Genomic DNA, 13,487 nt, shown 5'->3' on the forward strand with positions numbered 1-13,487 from the left:
TTGATTATACATGGAAAGAGGACAAGCCTCTTTAGCGCCAGAGGTTTTTTTAGAAAACAAATTGTAAAATTATTCCAGGTGTCTTACACTTGTTGATAAACCTCTAAACATTTCTTAAAATACAAAGTGCCTGCTTCTCTTCTCACATATACCAGATTTAAATTGGCCTAAATTCATTGACTAAGCCCTGGTATACACTACGAGTTTAGCAGCATTAGGTCGATTTAACCCTGCAGCCATCCACACGACCACGCCTGTTTTGTCAGCTTAAAGGGCTCTTAAAATAAATTTCTGTACTCCTCCCCGGCAAGGGGTTTAGCGCTAAAATTGACCTCACTGGGTCGAATTTGGGGTAGTGTGGACGCAATTCGAAGGTATTGGCCTCCAGGAGCTATCCCAGAGTGCTCCATTGTGACCGCTCTGAACAGCACTCTCAACTCAGATGCACTGGCCAGGTAGACAGGAAAAGCCCCGGGAACATTTGAATTTCATTTCCTGTTTGGCCAGCACGGCGAGCTGAAAAGCACAGGTGACCATGCAGACCTCATCAGCACAGGTGACCATGGAGTCCCCGAATCGCAAAAGAGCTCCAGCATGGACCAAATGGGAGGTACTGGATCTGATCGCTGTATGGGGAGAAGAATCCGTGCAGGCAGAACTCCGTTCCAAAAGACGAAATGCCAATATATTTCCCAAAATCTCCAAGGGCATGATGGACAGAGACTACAACAGGGATACACAGCAGTGCCATGTGAAAGTTAAGGAGCTGAGGCAAGCCTACCAAAAAACACAGGATACAAATGGAAAAGGAGTACTTGTGGCACCTTAGAGACTAACCAATTTATTTGAGCATAAGCTTTCGTGAGCTACAGCTCACTTCATCGGATGCATACTGTGGAAAGTATAGAAGATCTTTTTATACACACAAAGCATGAAAAAATGGGTGTTTACCACTACAAAAGGTTTTCTCTCCCCCCACCCCACTCTCCTGCTGGTAATAGCTTATCTAAAGTGATCACTCTCCTTACAATGTGTATGATAATCAAGGTGGGCCATTTCCAGCACAAATCCAGGGTTTAACAAGAACGTCGGGGGGGGAGGGGTAGGAAAAAACAAAGGGAAATAGGTTACCTTGCATAATGACTTAGCCACTCCCAGTCTCTATTCAAGCCTAAGTTAATTGTATCCAATTTGCAAATGAATTCCAATTCAACAGTCTCTCGCTGGAGTCTGATTTTGAAGTTTTTTTGTTGTAATATCACAACTTTCATGTCTGTAATCGCATGACCAGAGAGATTGAAGTGTTCTCCGACTGGTTTATGAATGTTAACATGTAACTTTCCACAGTATGCATCCGATGAAGTGAGCTGTAGCTCACGAAAGCTTATGGTCAAATAAATTGGTTAGTCTCTAAGGTGCCACAAGTACTCCTTTTCTTTTTGTGAATACAGACTAACACGGCTGTTACTCTGAAACCTGTCAGGATACAAATGGTCGCTCCGGGTCACAGCCCCAGACATGCCGCTTCTATGATGAGCTGCATGCAATTCTAGGGGGGGCCCTACCACTACCCCACCACTGTCCATGGACACCTGCAAGGGGGGAGTCTCATGCAACCGGGATGAGGATTTGTGGAGGAGGAGGAGGTTGAGGATAGCACACAGCAGGCAAGCAGAGAATCCCTTCTCCCTGGCAGCCAGGAGCTGTTCATCACCCTGGAGCCAATACCCTCCCAGGGCAGGCTCCCAGACCATGAAGCCGGAAAAGGCACCTCTGGTGCGTGTAAATACCTTTGTAAATATAATACAGTGTTTAAAAGCAAGCGTGTTTAATAATTAATTTGCCCTGAAGACTTGGGATGCATTCACGGCCAGTATAGCTACTGGAAAAGTCTGTTAACGTGTCTGGGGATGGAGTGGGAATCCTCCAGGGACATCTCCATGAAGCTCTCCTGGAGGTACTCTAAAAGCCTTTGCAAAAGATTTCTGGGGAGGGTAGGCTTATTCCGTCCTCCATGGTAGGACACTATACCACAGCAGGCCAGCAGCACGTAGTCTGGAATCATTGCATAACAAAGGATGGTAGTGTATGGTCTCAGTATTTGCTGGCATTCAAGCAACATCTGTTCTTTATCTCTCTGTGTTATCCTCAGGAGAGTGATATCATTCATGATCACCTGGTTGAAACAGGGGAATTTTATTAAGGGGACATTCAGAGGTGCCTGTTCCTGCTGGGCTGTTTGCCTTTGGCTGAAAAGAAATCATCCCCGCTGTTAGCCACCGGGGGTGAGGGGGGAGGGAGAGGGAATGCCCGTTCATGCTGAGCTGTTTGCGTATGGCTGACAGGGATCTTCCCTGATACTAGCCATGCAGTGGCGGGAGAGGGCAGCTGAAGCAATCATCCCAGAGAATTGTGGGGGCGGGGTTTGGATTGTGCTGCACATTTACCCTTAAATCACAGCCGCTCCTTTTAAATGGCCAATGGGCTTTGCTTGGTATGGGAAAGGAGGGTGCTGCTGTTTGAAACCGTTCCCACATGTTACAAAGGTTGAAGAAGCCAAAATCCTTTGCTTTACAATGGCTGCCTGCAAGCCGAATTCTGTTGCCCAGCCGAGCATGTGTGATCTCTCACACCAAACCAGCAGGCACTCAATATAAGAGGCAAAGTGCGATCTTGTACCAAAAGCAGATGAGCTATGTAATGTGAATCACTTGATTCAGTGTGAAAGTCTTTCCTTTGTTCTCTAAAATGTATCTTTTAAAATACTACTCTCCCTTTTTTTCCTCCCGCAGCTGCAAATGTTTCTATGCTCCCCCTATCATCTCCATCCCAGAGGCTAGTGCACATTAAAAGGCAAAAAAAACGCACTCTCAATGACATGTTCTCAGAGCTCATGCAGTCCTCCCGCACGGAAAGAGCTCAGCAGAATGCGTGGAGGCAAACAATGGCAGAGTCCAGGAAAGTGTTAAATGAACATGATGAGAGGAGGGAGGAGCACACTGAGAGGAGGCAGGATGCAATGCTGAGGCTAATGGGGGAGCAAGCTGACATGCTCAGGCGACTGGTGGAGCTGCAGAAAAGGCAGCAGGAGCACAGACCACCACTGCAGCCCCTGTATAACCGCCCGCGCTCCTCCCCCAGATGCCCAAGAATGGGTGGGGCGGGGAAACTACAGGCACCCAGCCATTCCACCCCAGAGGATTGCCCAAGCACCAGAAGGCTGGCATTCAATAAGTTTTGAACTGTAGTGAGGCCTTGTCCTTCCCTCCTCCCCTCATCTACCACCCCACCTGGTGCTTTCCTCCTCAACCACCCCTCCAGGGCTACCTTGTGAGTTTTCCACCTAATTGTGTGATGAATTAATAAAGAATGCATGATTTTGAAACAATAATAACTTTATTGCCTCTGAAAGCAGTGATTGAAGGAGGGAGGTCAGTTGGCTTACAGGGAAGTAGAGTCAACCAAGGGGGCGGGTTTTCATCAAGGAGAAACAAACAGAACTGTCACACCGTAGCCTGGCCAGTCATGAAACTGTTTTTCAAAGCTTCTCTGACGCGCAGGGTGCCCAGCTGTGCTCTTCTAATCGCCCTGGTGTCTGGCTGCGTGTAATTGGCCACGAGGTGATTTGCCTCAAGCTCCCACCCCACCATAAACGTCTGCCCCTTACTCTCACAGATATTGTGGAGCACACAGCAAGCAACAATAACAATGGGAATATTGGTTTGGCTGAGGTCTAACCTAGTCAGTAAACTGCACCAGCGAGTTTTTAAATGTCCAAATGCACATTCTACCACCATTCTGCACTTGCTCAGCCTATAGTTGAACAGCTTCTGATTACTGCCCAGGGTGCCTGTGTATGGCTTTATGAGCCATGGCATTAAGGGGTAGGCTGGGTCCCCAAGGATAACTATCGGCATTTCATCATCCCCAACGGTAATTTTCTGGTCTAGTAAGTAAGTCCCTTCCTGCAGCTGTTCAAACAGACCAGAGTTCCTGAAGATGCGAGCATCATGCACCTTTCCCGGCCATCCAATGTTGATGTCGGTGAAACATCCCTTGTGATCCACCAGTGCTTGCAGCACCATTGAAAAGTACCCCTTGCGGTTTACGTACTGGCTGCCAAGGTGGTCCAGTCCCAAGATAGGGATATGCATTCCATCTATTGCTCCACCACAGTTAGGGAGCCCCATTGCAGCAAAGCCATCAACTATGACCTGCACATTTCCCAGAGTCACTACCCTTGATAGCAGCAGCTCAGTGATTACATTGGCTACTTGGATCAAAGCAGCCCCCACAGTAGATTTACCCACTCCAAATTGATTCCCGACTGACCGGTAGCTGTCTGGCGTTGCAAGCTTCCAGAGGGCTATCACCACTCGCTTCTCAAATGTGAGGGCTGCTCTTGTCTTGGTATTCTTGTGCTTCAGGGCATGGGAAAGCAAGTCACAAAGTTCTATGAAAGTGCCCTTATGCATGTGAAAGTTTCACAGCCACTGGGAATCATCCCAGACTTGCAACGCTATACGGTCCCACCAGTCTGTGCTTGTTTCCCGGGCCAAGAATTGGTGTTCCACAGCATAAACCTGCCCCGTTACCACCATGATGTCCAAATTGCCAGGGCCCGTGCTTTGAGAGAAGTCTGTGTCCATGTTCTCATTGCTATCATGATCACGCTGTCGTCACCTCCTCACCTGCTTTTGCAGGTTCTGCACGTACTGCAGAATAATATGTGAGGTGTTTCAAATGCTCACAATAGCAGCGGTGAGCTGAGTGGGCTCCATGCTTGCTGTGGTATGGCGTCAGCAGGAGAGCAGAGTTGCAGCGGAAGCAGTGGATAACGACAGGTGCCACAAGAATAGGTATTTATACAGAACGACGAAAGGACCTGCAAGGTGGATTCATGGCACCAGGAGAGCAGAGTTGCAGTGAAAGTGGTGGATGACGACGGTTAGCAGTCCTACTGCACCGTCTGCTGACAGCAGTATGGCATCTGCACGGAAAAAAGGCATGAAATGATTGTCTGCCATTGCATTCACGGAGGAAGGGGCGACTGATGACATGTACCCAAAACCACCCGCGACAATGTTTTTGCCCCATCAGGCATTGGGAGCTCAACCCAGAATTCCAATGGGCAGCGGAGACTGTGGGAGCTGTGGGATAGCTATCCACAGTGCAAGGCTCTGAAAGTCAACACTAGCCACGGTACTGTGGACGCACTCTGCCGACTTAATGCGCTAAGTGGGGACACACACAATCGACTGTATAAAATCGCTTCCTAAAAATTGACTTCTATAAATTTGACCTAATTTCGTAGTGTAGACATACCCTTAGGAGTTATTCCTGATTCACCACAGACTAAAGAAGAATAAAATCAGACTCATAGTTTTCTTATTTTTTCTTACTAAAAATTATACTTTTGAAATGCTCCTCTTTCTGAGTTATTGCTTCTTGATATATTTGGTGATGAGAGAATGTCTCAGGCAATCTGTGATTATTTTTTTTTTTAGAAATAGTGTTAAACGAACTGATCATTTAATTCTGCCTGATAAAGAACAAATAACTTCAATTTCCTGTTCTGATCAGATTCTATGTTATAATAAGAAAGAGGGTAAACAGTCTGCTTTAAGATATTTTCCATCATTTCCCTCCAATTTGAATAGCAAAACTATCTAGAAGAGATTTGTTATAAAACATAAAGGCACTCTTCAAATAAAGAAAATAGGTTTCATTTATGAATGCATGCCAGACGCTGCAGTCCCAAAGAAAGGTCTCCTGGGAACACTTCTTTCTACCAGAACCTCAGCCTTTGCAAAATTTCCATGATACCAAAACTGGACAAGAAATATGCAAGAAGTTCCCACACTTATAAAGCAGTTTAGCTAAACCATAAATCTAACTGATCATTGCACCCCTCTGCCCCCCACCCCCACCCCAAAAAAGACCCCTCAGGAAAGCTATGTCGTTTTTTATTTTTTAATTCTGTTTGGCTTCTGGTCAATTGTAACAAACTTCATTCGCTATTCTTGACTTCCAGCTTGGGAGGGGCGGGGGTATTTATTTATTTGTGGTGGGGGGGGTACCCATTTACTCTAATTGCTTTTTAATTCTTTTAAAATAAGACTTTTCCACTGGCTAGTAACAATCCTTTAATTTACAAAAACAAATATAGATACATGTATGTAACTTCCCTTACATGAGTAGCACCACTGAGTTGAATGAAATTATTCATGTGTGTAAAGTTATATGTATAAATCTCTGTAGAATGAGTCCCTAATATTATGAGAAAAGGGACATTGCCTCTTGAATGTCAAGCATGACACACACTATTGTGCTTACAAAAACAATAAATTTCATTTTACTTGATGCTTAGCACTTAAACTTACTCACATGGGTATTTGTGCTTACGCACATACCCGCATACGGTATATATATTCTGAAGCATGTGAGGTGTCCCATGGGACTCTGAGGCTGCTCAGGTGAATAGTTACTTGTATATATGTATTTGCAGACTTCTAGTCTGTCACAGACATGTTTTTGATAGCTGGATCTGTCCTTCACAAGGCAACTCTTAAACAGTTAACTGTAATATGTTACACTGTCTCCATCCACACTTCTAGGTTTGTAACTGTTCCAAGCAGAGTGGAAACTCCCTAGTCTCTTTTATCTATATAAGATTCCAGAGTTGTCACTTTGAAGCCTAGAATGTCTGGGTCAGTGTGAAGCAATGGAAACAGCTACAAGCGTGGCTGAAAGCTCTTCTTGTTTAGACTATTACTAGGTTTAATCCTCACTGGGATTCATGGTCTGTTACTGTCCAATTCTTAAGTTCTCAGACATCTTTGGCTTTTTTCTACTTTATAAATTACACTCATAGAACAGAATGGGCTTTCACCAGTTTGTGATATTTGTGTAATTTTGAGAGCAGATTAAAATTAAACTATTAATTTCTTTTTATATGTTTGTTTATAACTGAATATTATCATATTCTGGATGAATTTATGACAGGTTTCAGAGTAGCAGCCGTGTTAGTCTGTATTCGTAAAAAGAAAAGGAGTACTTCTGGCACCTTAGAGACTAACAAATTTATTTGAGCATAAGCTTTTGTGAGCTACAGCTCACTTCATCGGATGCATCGAATGTACTTCTTTTCTTTTTGGATGAATTTATGTACACTAACAACAAAAACTCAATTCAGCAAACACTTAGGCTCAGATTTTTCAAATAATTACAGAAATGCTTAACTTTAAGCACAGGAATAACCCCATTGGTAAATCAGAGTGGATTACTAATATGTAATAAGGCAATAAGAAGAAAGCCAAGGAAAGTCTGGACCCCTTACTAAATTAGGGAGGCAACCTAGTGACAGAGGATGTGGAAAAAGCTAATGTACTCAATGCTTTTTTTGCCTCTGTCTTCACGAACAAGGTCAGCTCCCAGACTACTGCACTGGGCAGCACAGCATGGGGAGGAGGTGGCCAGCCCTCTGTGAAGGAAGAAGTGGTTCGGGACTATTTAGAAAAACTGGACGTGCACAAGTCCATGGGGCCGGATGCGTTGCACCAGAGAGTGCTAAAGGAATTGGTGGATGTGATTGCAGAGCCATTGGCCATTATCTTTGAAAACTCATGGCGATCGGGGGAAGTCCCGGAAGATTGGAAAAAGGCTAATGTAGTGCCCATCTTTAAAAAAGGGAAGAAGGATGATCCTGGGAACTACAGGCCGGTCAGCCTCACCTCAGTCCCCGGAAAAATCATGGAGCATGTCCTCAAGGAATCAATTCTGAAGCACTTAGACGAGAGGAAAGTGATCAGGAACAGTCAGCATGGATTCACCAAGGGAAAGTCATGCCTGACTAATCTAATTGCCTTCTATGATGAGATAACTGGTTCTGTGGATGAAGGGAAAGCAGTGGACATGTTATTCCTCGACTTTAGCAAAGCTTTTCACACGGTCTCCCACAGTATTCTTGTCAGCAAGTTAAAGAAGTATGGGCTGGATGGATGCACTACAAGGTTGGTAGAAAGTTGGCTAGATTGTCGGACTCAACGGGTAGTGATCAATGGCTCCATGTCTAGTTGGCAGCCGGTATCTAGCGGAGTGCCCCAAGGGTCGGTCCTGAGGCCGGTTTTGTTCAATATCTTCATTAATGATCTGGAGGATGGTGTGGATTGCACCCTCAGCAAGTTTGTGGATGACACTAAACTGGGAGGAGTGGTAGATACGCTGGAGGGTAGGGATAGGATACAGAGGGACCTAGACAAATTGGAGGATTGGGCCAAAAGAAATCTGATGAGGTTCAACAAGGACAAGAGTCCTGCACTTAGGATGGAAGAATCCAATGCACCGCTACAGACTAGGGACCGAAGGGCTAGGCAGCAGTTCTGCAGAGAAGGACCTAGGGGTGACAGTGGACGAGAAGCTGGATATGAGTCAACAGTGTACCCTTGTTGCCAAGTAAGCCAATGGCATTTTGGGGTGTATAAGTAGCGGCGTTGCCAGCAGATCGAGGGATATGATCGTTCCCCTCTATTCGACATTGGTGAGGCCTCATCTGGAGTACTGTGTCCAGTTTTGGGCCCCACACTACAAGAAGGATGTGGAGAAATTAGAGAGAGTCCAGCGAAAGGCAACAAAAATGATTAGGGGACTGGAACACATGACTTATGAAGAGAGTCTGAGGGAACTGGGATTGTTTAGTCTACGGAAGGGAAGAATGAGGGGGGATTTGATAGCTGCTTTTAACTACCTGAAAGGTGGATCCAAAGAGGATGGATCTAGACTATTCTCGGTGATAGCAGATGACAGGACAAGGAGTCATGGTCTCAAGTTGCAGTGGGCGAGGTTTAAGTTGGATATTAGGAAAAACTTTTTCAATAGGAGAGTGGTGAAACACTGGAATGCGTTACGTAGGGAGGTGGTGGAATCCCCTTAGAATCATAGAATCATAGAATATCAGGGTTGGAAGGGACCCCAGAAGGTCATCTAGTCCAACCCCCTGCTCGAAGCAGGACCAATTCCCAGTTAAATCATCCCAGCCAGGGCTTTGTCAAGCCTGACCTTAAAAACCTCTAAGGAAGGAGATTGTACCACCTCCCTAGGTAACGCATTCCAGTGTTTCACCACCCTCTTAGTGAAAAAGTTTTTCCTAATATCCAATCTAAACCTCCCCCACTGCAACTTGAGACCATTACTCCTCGTTCTGTCATCTGCTACCATTGAGAACAGTCTAGAGCCATCCTCTTTGGAACCCCCTTTCAGGTAGTTGAAAGCAGCTATCAAATCCCCCCTCATTCTTCTCTTCTGCAGGCTAAACAATCCCAGCTCCCTCAGTCTCTCCTCATAACTCATGTGTTCCAGTCCCCTAATCATTTTTGTTGCCCTTCGCTGGACTCTCTCCAATTTATCCACATCCTTCTTGAAGTGTGGGGCCCAAAACTGGACACAGTACTCCAGATGAGGCCTCACCAATGTCAAATAGAGGGGAACGATCACGTCCCTCGATCTGCTCGCTATGCCCCTACTTATACATCCCAAAATGCCATTGGCCTTCTTGGCAACAAGGGCACACTGCTGACTCATATCCAGCTTCTCGTCCACTGTCACCCCTAGGTCCTTTTCCGCAGAACTGCTGCCTAGCCATTCGGTCCCTAGTCTGTAGCTGTGCATTGGGTTCTTCCGTCCTAAGTGCAGGACCCTGCACTTATCCTTATTGAACCTCATCAGATTTCTTTTGGCCCAATCCTCCAATTTGTCTAGGTCCTTCTGTATCCTATCCCTCCCCTCCAGCGTATCTACCACTCCTCCCAGTTTAGTATCATCTGCAAATTTGCTGAGAGTGCAATCCACACCATCCTCCAGATCACTTATGAAGATATTGAACAAAACCGGCCCCAGGACCGACCCTTGGGGCACTCCACTTGATACCGGCTGCCAACTAGACATGGAGCCATTGATCACTACCCGTTGAGCCCGACAATCTAGCCAGCTTTCTACCCACCTTATAGTGCATTCATCCAGCCCATACTTCCTTAACTTGCTGACAAGAATACTGTGGGAGACCATGTCAAAAGCTTTGCTAAAGTCAAGAAACAATACATCCACTGTTTTCTCTTCATCTTCCCTTCCTTAGAAGTTTTTAAGTTCAGGCTTGACAAAGCCCTGGCTGGGATGATTTAGTTGGGATTGGTCCTGCTCTGGGCAGGGGGTTGGACTAGATGGCCTCCAGAGGTCCCTTCCAACTCTGTTATTCTAGGATTCTATGTTTAAAATTAAGCACAGGATTAAGTGTTTGCTGGATTAGGGCCTTACTTTGTATAATGGAACAATCACATGTGTAAAGTTAAGCATGTGCAAAGTGTTTGCACAATGAAGGTCTATGGAATGAAGAAAAATTCTGAACAAAAAATTATTTAAATAAGAAAAAAAAGGAAAACATGGGAATGATGTAGAGAGCAATTAGGGAAATAAAAAACTGAGCACAAATTTCCTCTTAAAACCATTTATCTAAGTAAGGAAATAAACTCTCTCTTTTTCCATACCTTTGTGTTTGTTTTTGTTACTTTAAAAAAAAAAAAAGGATGAATCATTATCTGAGCTCCTTAACAACATAAATGGGGGAACTAAAGCCAACCAGAAATAAATTGCCTCAAGCCCCAAATTAAGATGTCAGCAACAAATATGCCACCTCTGAAAGCCAGAAAAAGATAAAGTTCACACTACACTCTGAAGTTCCCCTGTGCCTAACAAATCAAATCCAGAGCTAAGCATGCTTGTGAGGGGTGCACATATTCCACATTAGACTAGACAGAGAAGGGCTTATCTCCCTGTTAAGAGAGTCAAGTAGAGGTCTTGCCCACCTCAAAGAACCATCTCAATCTGTGGGTTAGAGAAGGGGATGTTTACTTGGGCTTCTCAGGGCAAGTATTTAAGTAGACAAAGGAAATTCTAGGGCTTTCTCAGGGGGAAAGTAGGAAAGTGTCCTGTCACTCAATCCAGTAAAACAATAGAGCCATACTACACTTAGGTCTGATCTGGAATGGAGACTGTTTTATTCTGATGAAGAGTAAGTGTGTACATGCATTTTTCCTTCATGTCTAGCCCACCCCAGAGTTAACAAGACAACAGTACTGACTTTTTATTGTTTTACTCATACAAAAAGAGGTAGTGGTACAACTAACAAAGGTAAAGTTGGCATCTGCTCTTCAGTCCCCTGAGGGATTAGGTGGTGGTGGTGGAGCAGGGAGGGGGGATGGTGGAGAACACTTTGGGTTTTGTTCCTAGGGATTTACCTTTTATCCTCCTGAGATCTCTTGATTAAACTTCCCTGGAGGCACTCTGCAAATCCTCTTGTGAAGATTTCTAGATGGCGACCTTATTTCTTCCTCCATGGTAGGACACTTTCCCATGCCGCTCAGCAATAAGTTTGGCTGGCACCCTTGCAGTAAACAGGCTAGCAGCATGTAGGCCCAGGTGGCTTCAGGATGCTAGTAGCAGCTGTGGTCTCTGTGCCTTTGTGACCCTTAGGAGTGAGATAGCAGCTAAAACCACCATTGTCTGTAGAAAATAGTGCCAGTGCCTTATACTCATCTCCATTGAAATAGGGACTGAAATTTTATATCTTCATGCAACAGAACAGCCTTCCCCATTAACTTTGCACCTGGTGGGCCATATTTACCATGACTGGGGCTGGAGAGTGGTGCTTTGCTAAGGCACTCCAAATGTGAGGGATCAATAAGTATTTCTTATTGAGTGTTAATGGGAATAAGAGAAGGCCATTTTGAAACATATCTTTCCCTTTCCACTGTGACTATAAATCCAGTAGCACACCTGCATGTTTTTATTAGCAGCTTCTGATGTGTGGTGGCTTTGAGGGGTGCCCTCCACATCCACAGAATGTCTATTCCTGACCAGAAGAGGAAAGAAGATGACTAGAGATGACATGTTCAGTGAGATCCTGCAAGGCCGGTGCTGCGTCGGACCATGAGGAAAGGGCTTGGAGAGCTACTATGACAGACAGCATGGACAAGGAAACAGGAGACAGGCCCAGGATTCCTAGCAGGACAAGGAAAGGGAAAAACACCAGGACATAATGGGTCTTCTCAAGCAACAAATCCAAATGCTGCAGACCATGGTAGACCTATAGGTTCAAAAATCCCAGATTTTCCACACTTTGCAGTCCTTGCAGAGGGGAGCGCACCTCACAGTTTTAAAACCTCTGTGTTAAAGGGAAGACTGAAATCTGGGGGGCACATGACCCCTGTGACCCCCTCCCCCATGTGTCACCTCTGAAACACTCTCATAATTATAAATGTAAAGTGAGCACTACACAATTCTTTTCAGTACCCAGAGCTTCAGCTCCCAAAAATGCTCTGAACAGAACGCTACTGTGGTTGACTGGTAGTGCTCTTTTAAAGCCTCAACTGCATAGCTCCCCACTGGGCCCTTGTAATGGCCTGTATGTCTGGCTGTTCAAAGGCAGCACACAGCTGCTCCACCTCCACTCTGGTGTCAGCTTTTCCCCTTTTACATTACAGATATTCAGGAGGACACAACAGGAAGCTATAACTGTTGGATCTCAGTGAGAAAAATATTCCATCTAGTGAGTAAGCACCACCATCCTCTCTTCAATCTACCAAAAGCATGTTCAACAGTCATTTGGAACATACTGAGCTGATAGTTGATTCTTTCCTGGGTGCGGCTGTGTATGGACATGAGCAAGGGGTAGGCTGGGTCCCCCCAGTGCTTAATTTGTAATGAAAGAGGTACTGATGCTCATGCAGTTTTTTACTTTCACAACTGATGAAGCAAGCCCAGAGGTGCTGGGGCTATGAACTGCCAAGTCTAGAGGTCCCAGGGCTCAGCCCTGGCAAGCCCTGGCACAAATTAAGCACTAGTCCCTCCAAATCAGTGTTAACATTTCCATATTGCCAATAATAATTTGCTGGTTGGGAAAGAAATTCCTTGCTTGCAGCTTTCTGAACAGTCCTGTGTTCTTAAAGATGCACCTTCTCTGACTAGCCCACATTGATATTGGTGAAGTGTCGTGGTTATCCACTAATGCTTGAATTATGACAGGAAAGTAACCCTTTCTGTTGATGTATTCACTGTGGCAAGGTGAGCTGGTGCCAATATAGGGATGTGCATGCCATCTACTGCCCTACCACAGTTCAGGAACCCCACTGCTGCAAATCCATCCACTATGTCTTGCATATTGCCTGGAGTCACGGTCCTGTGTAGCAAGAGACAATCAATAGCTCCCTGTGGATTTTCCAACTCCAAAATGATTTCCCACTGACTGGTAGCAATCTGGCATTGCAAGCTTCCACAATATAATCACCGCTCGCTTCTCCACTGTCAACTCAGCTCTTATTCTAGTGTCCCTGGGCTGGAGGACAAGGGTGAAATCGGCACACAGACCCAGGAATGTGGTCTTTTGTCTTGGTCTTTTACTATGTCCCTTAGAAAACTGTCCTTCAAGAAAGCATCCT

The sequence above is a fragment of the Lepidochelys olivacea genome (assembly GCF_965140295.1).
Source record: "Lepidochelys olivacea isolate rLepOli2 genome assembly, chromosome: 1".
Lineage (NCBI taxonomy): Eukaryota > Metazoa > Chordata > Testudines > Cheloniidae > Lepidochelys > Lepidochelys olivacea.